This window comes from Hyla sarda, chromosome 5 (assembly GCF_029499605.1).
Source record: "Hyla sarda isolate aHylSar1 chromosome 5, aHylSar1.hap1, whole genome shotgun sequence".
NCBI classification, from domain to species: domain Eukaryota; kingdom Metazoa; phylum Chordata; class Amphibia; order Anura; family Hylidae; genus Hyla; species Hyla sarda.
In genome coordinates, this window is record NC_079193.1 from 37556969 (window position 1) to 37568033 (window position 11065).

General features: G+C 44.0%; 1 protein-coding gene across 5 annotated transcripts in view; it reads right to left on the bottom strand.

Moving 5' to 3' along the window:
- Nucleotides 1–11065, bottom strand: part of LOC130273075 (uncharacterized) — a 99580-nt gene that overhangs the window by 36196 nt on the left and 52319 nt on the right. For 3 of the 5 annotated variants that reach the window (XM_056519276.1, XM_056519278.1, XM_056519275.1), the window contains exon 3: nucleotides 3291–3419. The exons of the other annotated variants lie outside the window; for them this stretch is intronic. The gene's annotated coding sequence lies outside the window, so the exon portion shown is untranslated. The remainder of the gene's footprint in view (nucleotides 1–3290; nucleotides 3420–11065) is intronic. 5 annotated transcript variants of the gene reach the window in all.

An 11065-nucleotide genomic window follows, 5' to 3' on the forward strand; every position in this document is an offset into this window, starting at 1 on the left:
TTCCAATGGCTAGGCAGTGAAAGGAGAGTCCACAACCAAGTTATGGTTTAACGGATGCTTTACTGAGTTAAGACAGGTGTTATTATCTTTACAGCTAGGTCAGAATCCCAGAGAGTAGACCAGTAACATGAAAAGGGCCTTCAGCTTGCTGGGACTTGTAGTTATTGTAATAGACTTTAGTTCAGCCACGCAGGCTAGGATAGACTTGATCATTGTCTTGACCTTAGTAGAAACAGTAGACGTAGATGAGAAAACTTACTGATAATGTGGCTGGTGTGCAGGCTTTATGGCCTCCAGGTGTACTCGACACAGGATCTGTGATGTCTGTGCTTTGCTGTCCTCAGCAGAAAGAGAGTGAATTGTAATGGCCCCCCTTTATATAGTGGGGAGCTGGACAAAAGCCCATTGATCAAGCTGCGGGTCATAGGTTAAGCTGGTGCTCTCTGGGTAACATCATGTGACAACATAACATGTGACTATCTCACAGGCAGGGCCGGTTTTAGGCTTAGCGTGGCCCTAGGCAAAATCAAAAGAGGGGCCCCAAAAGTCGTAATAGTGCACTTACCAGATTTGCACATTTTTGGTCACTTCAAATACCATAAAAAATATCTAAAAAAAAGCAATTGAAAAGTCGCATCAAAACAAAAATGGTACCGATAAAAACTACAAATCACAGCGCAAAAAATGACCTCATACATCCCCATATACAGAAAAATAAAAGAGTTATAGGGATCAGAATAGTACAATTTTATATTTTTGTATAGTTCCCCCACATTAGGTTGGCAGTATAGTTCCCCCACATTAGATAGGCAGTATAGTTCCCCCACATTAGGTTGGCAGTATAGTTCCCCCCACATTAGGTTGGCAGTATAGTTCCCCCACATTAGGTTGGCAGTATAGTTCCCCCACATTAGGTTGGCAGTATAGTTTCCCCCCCCACATTAGGTTGTAGTTACCCCACATTAGGTTGTATAGTTCCCCCACATTAGGTTGGCAGTAAAGTTCCCCCACATTAGATGGGCAGTATAGTTCCCCCACATTAGGTTGGCAGTATAGTTCCCCCCACATTAGGTTGGCAGTATAGTTCCCCCACATTAGGTTGGCAGTATAGTTCCCCCACATTAGGTTGGCAGTATAGTTCCCCCCACATTAGGTTGTAGTTGCCCCACATTAGGTTGGCAGTATGTTCCCCCACATTAGGTTGTAGTTCCCCCACATTAGGTAGACAGTATAGCTTCCACACATTAGGTTGGCAGTATAGTTCCCTCACATTAGGTTGGCAGTATAGTTCCCCCACATTAGGTTGGCAGTATGTCCCCCCCATATTAGGTTTGCAGTATAGTTCCCCCCACATTAGGTTGGCAGTATAGTTCCCTCCCCCCCCCCCCACATTAGGTTGTAGTTCCCCCACATTAGGTTGGCAGTATAGTTCCCCCACATTAGGTTGTAGTTCCCCCACATTAGGTAGACAGTATAGTTCCCCCACATTAGGTTGGCAGTATAGTTCCCCCACATTAGGTTTGCAGTATAGTTCACCCACATTAAGTTGGCAGTATGTTCCCCTACATTAGGTAGACAGTATAGCTTCCCCACATTGGGTTGGCAGTATAGATCCCCCACATTAGATTGGCAGTATGTTCCCCAACATTAGGTTGGCGATGTGTTCCCCCACATTAGATAGGCAGTATTTTCCCCCACATTAGGTAGGCAGTATGTTCCCCCACCTTAGGTTGCAGTTCTCCCCCATTAAGTTGGCAGTATGTTCCCCCCATTAGGTAGGCAGTATAGTTTCCCCACATTAGGTGCAGTATGTTCCCCCACATTAGGTAGGCAGTACAGTTTCCCCACATTAGGTGCAGTATGTTCCCCCACATTAGGTAGGCAGTATGTTCTCCCACATTAGGTAGGCAGTATAGTTGCCCCACATTAGGTGCAGTATGTTCCCCCACATTAGGCTGGCAGTATAGTTCCCCCACATTAGGTTGCAGTCCCCCCCCCATTAGGTAGGCAGTATGTTCCCCAACATTAGGTTGCAGTTTCCCCCCCTCCCCCATTAGGTTGGCAGTATGTTCCCCCCCATTAGGTAGGCAGTATAGTTTCCCCACATTAGGTGCAGTATGTTCCCCCACATTAGGCTGGCAATATAGTTCCCCCCCATTAGGTTGGCAATATGTTCCCCCCACATTAGGATGTAGTCCCCCCCCCCAATAAGGTTGGCAGTATGTTCCCCACACATTAGGTTGAAGTCCCCCCCCCTTAGGTTGGCAGTATGTTCTCCCACATTAGGTTGGCAGTATATTTCCCCTCTTCCTCCCCCCCCCCCCCCCCTACTTTTTCTATTTTTCACATTTCCTTACCTGGCCGCGCTCCGCAGGCTCAGGTAATGTGGCGGGTCTTGTGGGCTGTGGGGATAATATGACGAGTGACGTCTCCTGCCGGGTCCTCTATGCTGCGTCAGGGACGTCACTCCTCATTTCCTGCAGCCGGGCACAGAACGCTTCACGACACAGTTTTTTTCACTACACCGGCGCTGCAGGAAATGAGGAGTGACGTCCCTGACGCCGCATAGAGGACCTGGCAGGACACCTCACTCGTCATATTATTCACACAGCCCACAAAACCCGCCGCATTACCTGAGCCTGCGGAGCGCGGCCAGGTAAGGAAATGTGAAAAATAGTGAAAGCAGAAGTGTCCGGGTCTGCTGCTGGTCACGGTTTTAAAGTGACCGCGGTCGGGTTGCTTATCTTTAACAAGCAGCCGGCGCTGCAAACACTTTAAAACAGTTGCCTCCCCCTACTGAGCAGCCGGCAGGGGGCCCCCTGGGGGATGGGGTCCCTAGGCAATTGCCTGGGTTGCCCCCCCCCCCCCCCCCCTAACGCCGGCCCTGCTCAAAGGTCCTTTAGACAACTCGCAGGTTCTTAAGACTATCTATACATTAGGACACTAACTACACAGAAGGTAGGATAAATAATATTACATAAACAGCAGAGGAGACCCTGCAGGAGAGCCCCCAGGTCACCGAGGGACTCAACCTGACAGGGCCTTACTGCAGTGCAGGACCATGTCCTGTACTGGGACACTAGAAATGTCCAAGATGACAGTCCAAGTCCTGCATCCTGAAGAGGTTAATAAATTTGCAAAAATTTCGAAAATTCTATTTTCTCATTCTCATTATAGGTTATTGAGTCCAGAATGATGAGAAACAAACAGTTGTTTGTTTTAGTGCAAGGTGGAAACATAATAATGTGAATGTCAGAAAAACTAATGCATTGTATGGGGTATTACTGTACCTCTATATGCCTCCACTTTCATCAAGGGGCAAACAGAGAGGGTTTTCTTTTTATCCCATTTTGGTATTCTCTGCAGATAGTAGTATTACAGAAGTATTCATCCCTTCCTCAGGAGAATCAGTTAAAAATCTGTCAAGTAAAATCAGCCTCAAGTAAAATATTCTCATGTCATTCTGTGTTATTCTCTTGCACTGGTCATACTGACATTGTACTCTCTGACTGTTCAACACAGTTTTTTATTTTCATGTTAGGTTGGTTTTGCATCATGTTTTTGCATCCTGTTGAAATGTCCTGGTTTTCTTTCATGGTTAGAAAAAAGGTACCTTTTAAAGGGGTATACTAACAACCTGTTAGTTTTGATATTATGCTGAGAAGCAATCAGATCATTATACAAGGTTGTAGATGTGCACCATGTCTGTTTTCTACCCGAATTCCCCTTTTAAAGGGGTACTGCAGCCGTAATTAAAGGGGTATTCCAGGATATTTTTTTATTTGACTATGCTACAGGGGCTGTAAAGTTAGTGTAGTTCATAATATAGTGTCTGTACCTGTGTGTGATGGTTTTCTCACAATTCTCTGATTTTCACCCAAATATTAATTTTTAACAGCATACAAAATTACTGTTGTCTTTTCCCAGGTTGCAATGTGGCTAAGACCTGACTCACTAGTCAGCTGATCATAGGGAGCCTATCTGCTTCAATGGGTGGAGCAATCGCTTGGTGGGAGAGAGATCAATCTGCAACTAATGCAACAATTGTAGGCAAAAACAAAAAGAAACATAGCCAGCACGATTACCTAATACACGGGTGCACGCTGCTGTGGCAAATACAGAATATACATAAAAGAAGGTTGCAGCAGCACTCTTGGTCAAAAAATAGAGGCTCAGTGCATTTTTTGATCAAAATGTGTCCCCCATCCACCACACGGAGGTGGCCTCATTTCGGATGGGACCCTAACACTCATTTCACTCACCTCTGCTGGGCATATGGCCTCTGACTGGGTGACATGCTGGATACACCATCAATTTAAAAACCTCCTGTGAAAAAGGGGAGGGGTGCACGGCTACAGAGGGTGCCACTCCCCCTAAATTGCACAGCAAAAACAAAAATAAACATAGCTAGCACAACTATCTAATACACGGGTGCACACTGCTGTGGCAAATACAGAGTATACAAAAAAGAAGGTTGCAGCAGCACTCTTGGTCAAAAAATGGAGGCTCTTAGTGCACTTTTTGATAAAAAACGTGTCCCCCCCATCCACCACGCGGAGGTGGCCTCATTTCGGATGGGACCCTAACACTCATTTCACTCACCTCTGCTGGGAATATGGCCTCTGACTGGGTGACATGCTGGATCCCCTATCAATTTAAAAACCTCCTGTGAATAAGGGGAGGGGTGCACGGCTAGAGAGGGTGCCACTACTACCTAATTCCATCTTTCTTCTTTTTTGTAAACAATTGTAGGCACCCTGATTGAAAACCACAGGTCTTTGGAATGGATGCAGCTCATTTATGTTTCAATGGGTGGGGTGGCTGATGTGTGTGTAGTCAAAAGAAGAAAACTCAAAACAGGAAATACCAGTTCACAAAAAGATAGCCACAGTGTTATGGTAATCTCACAACATAGCCATTTAGCCCCAAGAGAAGCGCAGATCCTTCCTAAGCATGTCCATTACTGTCTGCCAGGTACGTACTAAAATCACCTTATTGTGAATAACCCCTTTAACTTATCCCCTATCGACAGGATAGGGAATAAGTAGCTGAATAAGTAGTAGGGAATAAGTAATTCTTAGTAGGGAATAAGTAGCTGGGGCTCTGAACGGGACCCTGTCGCACTCAGTCAGGAGCACGAGTCATCTACCTCTAGACGGCACGTGCTCGATTGAAATGAATGGGTCCCGTTCAAGAGATCATGGGGGGCCCCAACGGTTGGACCCCTCACGATCACCTACTTATGCCCTATATAGGCCTAATGCCCTTCTACATCTCCTCATAAAGTACCCTCTAAAAGACAATAAGAAACTGATTGTAAAGGAACACAAAATATAGAAAATATTTATAAAATTAAATAAAAAATCCAGCCCCTTCCTTTCCTTACTCTCTTCTTTTCCACTGACTTTTTTTGGTCACATATTACAAGCGAATCTGTTTAAAGGGAATCTGTCATCAGTTTCACATGCAGTGACCTGCTGGTCCAAGCTTGTAGTGCAGGTGACACTAATTAAAAGCATACTGATTTCTCCTCAGTCTTCAGTATAAGCAAATGTGAAGCTTGGTTGTACTCCGGGGGAAAACTATTTTTTTAAACTCAAATGGTGCCAGACAGTTAAACATATTTGTGATTTACTTCTATTTAAAAATCTTAATCCTTCCAGTACTTATCAGCTGCTGTATGCTCCACAGGAAGTTCTTTATTATTTTATTTCTTTTCTGTCTGATCACAGTGCTCTCTGATAGCGCCTCTGCCCATGTCAGGAACTTTGTAGATCAGGATAGGTTTGCTATGGGAATTTGCTCCTGCTCTGGACAGTTCCTGACATGGACAGAGGACTCAGCAGAGAGCACTGGGGTCAGACAGAAAAGAACAACTCAACTTCCTCTGGATCATACAAAAACTGATAAGTACTGGAAGGATTAAGATTATTTAAGAGAAGTAATTTACACATCTGTTTAACTTTCTGGGACTAGTTGATTTTATCCCCTCCCAGACCAAGGGCATACATGTACACCCTCATCCCGCTCCCCTTCTATGACGCGGGGTCACAGACTGACCCGCATCATAGCAGGGTGGTCCTGAAGGCTATCAGCCGCTGGGACCCGTGGCTAATACCAAACATCCCCGATCGTGGTGATTTCTGGCATTAACCCCTTAGACGCCACAATCAAAGTTGATTGCGGCATCTAAAATAAAAAAAAATGCATCCTGGCAGCTCAGCGGAGCTGATAGGGACCCCCGCTGTGGAACCGCGGCGTCCCGGTCAGCTTAGAGGACAGCGGGAGGGCCCTTACCTGCCTCCTCACCATCCGATCATTGCTAGGAGGCTCCAGCCCTGTCGTGCACCGATAGCACTGATCAATGCTAAAGTTTTAAAAAAAAATTAAAAAATGTGAATTAACCCCTTCCCTAAGAAAAATTTGAATTCCCCCCCCCCCCCTTTTTCCCATTTAAAAAAAAAATATGTAAACAAAAATAAACATGTGGTACCGCCGCGTGTGTAAATGTCCGATTTACACACTGGCGTACACACCCCTAAAAATCCATAAGATGCCTTACTTTTTGTGCCACCAATTCTACTTTGTAATGACATCAGTCATTTTACCCAAAATTCTACGGGGAAATGGAAAAAAATTGTTGTGCGATAAAATTGGAGAAAAAACACAATTTTGTAACTTTTGGGGGCTTCCGTTTCTACGTATTTTTCTCTTTATTCTGTAGGTCCATATGATTAAAATGATACCCTACTTATATAGGTTTAATTTTGTTGACCCCTATAACTTTTTTATTTTTCCACGTTCGGTGCGGTATGAGGGCTAATTTTTTGCACCTTGATCTGAAGTTTTTAGCAGTACCATTTTTGTATTGATCTGACTTTTTGATCACTTTTTATTAATTTTTTCATGATATAGAAAGTGACCAAAAATATGCTATTTTGGACTTTGGAATTATTTTGCGCGTACGCCATTGACCATGCGGTTTACAGCTGACTGAGCAAGCCGGGAGTAGTTTACTTTCACTTTAGACACGGCGATCAACTGCCTCCCGATCAGTGCCTTGCGCTATTAGCCACGGGTCCCGGCAGTTGTTAGAGGCTGGGCCTGACCCGTTATGATGCAGGGCCACACCATGGCCCCGCGTTGAAGAAAGGGAGCGGATATAGGACGTACAGGTACGCCTTGAGTCCTTAAATGGTTAAGGGCATTACATCAAAGTTGGATCAGCCTGTAGTGCGGTTTTACACTTTGATTTTGTGTGTGACTCCATATCCAGACCTCCATGGGTTAATAAATTTGATTTCCATTGATAATTTATGTGTGATTTTGTTGTCAGCACATTCAACTATGTAAAGACGAAAGTATTTCAAATGATTAGTTCATTCATTCAGATCTAGGATGTGTACTCTTAGTGTTCCCTTTATTTTTTGAGCAGTGTATATTCCCCAATATACCAGAACTCAAAAGTGCAGTAGACTGAGTTTTGGAGTTGTGCAAAATTAAAAAGTATATGGTTGATTTTTCAAAACCTATGCAGAGCAAAAGTGAAGCAGCTGCCTGTAGCAACACATTAAATCGCTTCTTAAATTTAAAACAAGTTTTGATCTCACACCTATATGTTTGGAAAATGTGCATAAACCCTTGCACAGCTCCTCCAAAAAGTACAGCAATGATGTAAACAATGAAGAGGCTGCAGCGCTTGTCCAAACACTATGGCTCCCTCCAAACAGCTAATCAGTGGGTGTAAGGAGAGTCAAACCATCCTAAAAATCCCTTTGAATTTCATCAAAACAAACACAAGAAATAAGAGAGTTGATCATGAAAGCAATCAGATTCTTGCTCTCATTTTTTACAGAATTCCTTAAAAAATTACCATATTAACAGAATGAGGAAATATTTTCTTAACTGACTCAGTTCAATGCCGTTCCCTTCCCTGTCTATTTCCTTTCCATTAATTCCTAAACTAGATGTGTTTGGTATTTTGATCAGTATTTTTAACCGATATCAGGAGTGGAACCAAATCAGAGAAAAAATGTAATTAAAATAATTGCACCTTTTTTGTGTATTTGGGACTTTTTTGTTTTTAGCTTAAAATACTGACCAAAATAATACATAATACTAAGACTATATTCACACGCCCACTGTGGTCTGCTTAAGGGAGCTCTGTCGCTGTTTGTTGGAAGGATGGGAGTTGAGTGGAGAAAAAAATACTGCATGTCCAATCTTTTTTCTATGCTCAACTCCAATAATACACCTGACACCCAACGTACCCCATTTAAGTCAATGGGATCAGTCGAGACCGAGCTGTGTCAGTTGTGCTCGACCTGTTCAGGGTCCGTTCGGCACAAAAAAAGCCAAACATCCTGAAAGGGTCGGAGCACAAGGGCCGTGAGAACTTAGCCTAAGGTTAGGTTCACATGTCGGAGCCTCCATTGCAGATTCTGGTCATAAGTAGTCACAGGAGCTGGATGGTCCTCTGGATGACGGACACTAACGGATCATGAGAGACCTCATTGACTTTAATAGAATCCGTTGAGTTTCCATCTTGCATCTGTCTCTTTTTAAGGATCCTAGCAGGAAAAAAAAAATACTGCATTCAGTGTTTTTTTTTTGTCCTATTATTTAAAAAGAACCTGCAGCAGAGGCCCCTAAACAGAGCCTGCAATGCAGATGTGAGCAAAGTCTAAGGCCGGTTTTACACAAGCATTTTAATATTTTTATGTCTATATAACAGACATAAGTTCCATCCTGACAGCTGTCAGTTCAGGTGTATAGGGTACGTTCACACAGACAGATTTATTTGCGGGTTTCCCGCTGCGTATTTGAAAGGGGGTGGGCTCTTCAGCCCAGAAGAGCCCGCCCCCCCTTTCAAATACGCAGCAGGAAGCCTGCAAATAAATCTGCCCGTGTGAACGTACCCTTAAACTCGCAAATTTGTATCTGTATTACACATGCTCTTGTGAAAAAGACCTTAGGCCATGTTCACATATGTGTTGGAGGCTCAGTTCGGGGCCATAAAGTAGGTAGACGGAGCATTACACAACAAACACCGACAAATCCCATTGACTTTTATAGGGTCTGTCTGTGTCTGTTTATTTAGCAGGATCTGACTGGACAAAAAACTACAGCTTGCAGAACTATATGTGAAGATGTGGTGAAGGTAAGCAAGGGGTACGGTGGTATCTCTATTTGTTGCACTGCCAAGAATGGGATACTGATGTATACTGTAGTGAAGAGCAGCGGAAGCCATTTATTTCAATGACCAGAACAGAGTCACATGGTAGAGATTTTTCAAAATCTTTCCAAAGGAAAACTTGCCTAGTTACCCATATCAACCAATCAGCTTGCTTTTTTCATTTTTAGGAAAGCCTGTGAAAAATGAAAGAAGCAATCTGACTAGTTGTTATGGGTAACTGGACACCTCTGCACAGGTTTTGATAAATCTCCCCAAAGATGACAAAATTTGAGCTGTCTAAGCTATTTTCAGCTGCATCAGTAGCGCTGTTTGCTGTCCATTTACTGGGATTCCAACAGATACCTGTGATGGAGAGTCAAAATGCAGTATGAAGCTTGCTTTATTCTTATTAGTGATTGTCCCTGCCCATATGTCAGTGTTTCCCAACCGGTGTGCCTCCAGCTGTTGCAAAACTACAATTCATTAGAACAATGCAGCACTTGGCATGACTTTATTGGAATGTTTCTGTCATCTTGGCTACAGTAAGGAAGGCTTATACGTTTTCTGATAATTCAGGTTCAAAGGTACAGTAACCCCCCGACATGCGATGGCCCTGACATATGATCAAATTGACATACGATGCTTTTATATGTCGGGGCCATCGCATTAACTGCTATCCGACAGCACAAAATGCTTAAGCTGGTGTCGGATAGCAGTTTAAGCATCACGGACAGGTTCACTTACCTATCCCCGCTGCTCCGGGTCCACTTCGCGATCCTCCGGCGTCTTCTGCATCTTCTCCGGGGTCCGGGCCTCGCTTTCCGGCAATGTTATTACGTCGCTGCACATGCCGTCCCGACGCAGCAACGTAATAACGTCACCAGAAAGCGAGGCCGGACACCGGAGAAGATGCGGAAGAAGCCGGAGGATCCCGAAGAAGACGACGGAGCAGCAGGACAGCATCGGGAGCCCCTGGGACAGCATCGGGAGCAGTGAGGACGCGGTCCGGAGTGGTGGGGACAGGTGAGTATTAAAGAGGTACTCCGGTGAAAACCTTTTTTCTTTTAAATCAGCTGGTGCCAGAAAGTTAAACATATTTGTAAATTACTTCTATTAAAAAAATGTTAATCCTTCCTGTACTTATTAGCTGCTGAATACTACAGAGGAAATTCTTTTCTTTTTGGAATGCTCTCTGATGACATCACGAGCACAGTTCTCTCTGCTGACGTTATTATAATAATAACAAAACTTTATTTATTGTTGTCCTTAGTGGGATTTGAACCCAAGTCTCCAGCACTGTAAGGCAGCAGTGCTAACCACTGAGCCACCACGCTGCCCTTAGCATATCTCTGCTATGCACCGTTGCTAAAATGGACAGAGATGTCAGCAGAGAGCACTGTGCTCGTGATGTCATCAGTGTTCCAAAAAGAAAGGAATTTCCTCTGTAGCATTCAGCAGCTAATAAGTACTGGAAGGATTAAGATTTTTTTTAAAAGAAATAATTTACAAATATGTTTAACTTTCTGCCACCAGTTGATTTAAAAGAAAAAAGGTTTTCACCGGAGAACCCCTTTAAATGCACTTTTTACATTGCACGAATCCCTCAACATACGATGGATTCGACAAACGATGGGTCGCTTGGAACGAATTACCATCGTATGTTGAGGGACCACTGTATATGCTAAAACTATGTTGTTTCTGTTGCAAAAACTACAACTCCCAGCACGCCCGGACAGCCGAAGGCTCCTGTCCTCTACATAAACCATTGTTTCCCAACCAGGGTGCCTCCAGCTGTTGCAAAACTACAACTCCCAGCATGCCCGGACAGCCGAAGGCTGTCCGGGCATGCTGGGAGTTGTAGTTTTGCAACAGCTGGAGGCACACTGGTTG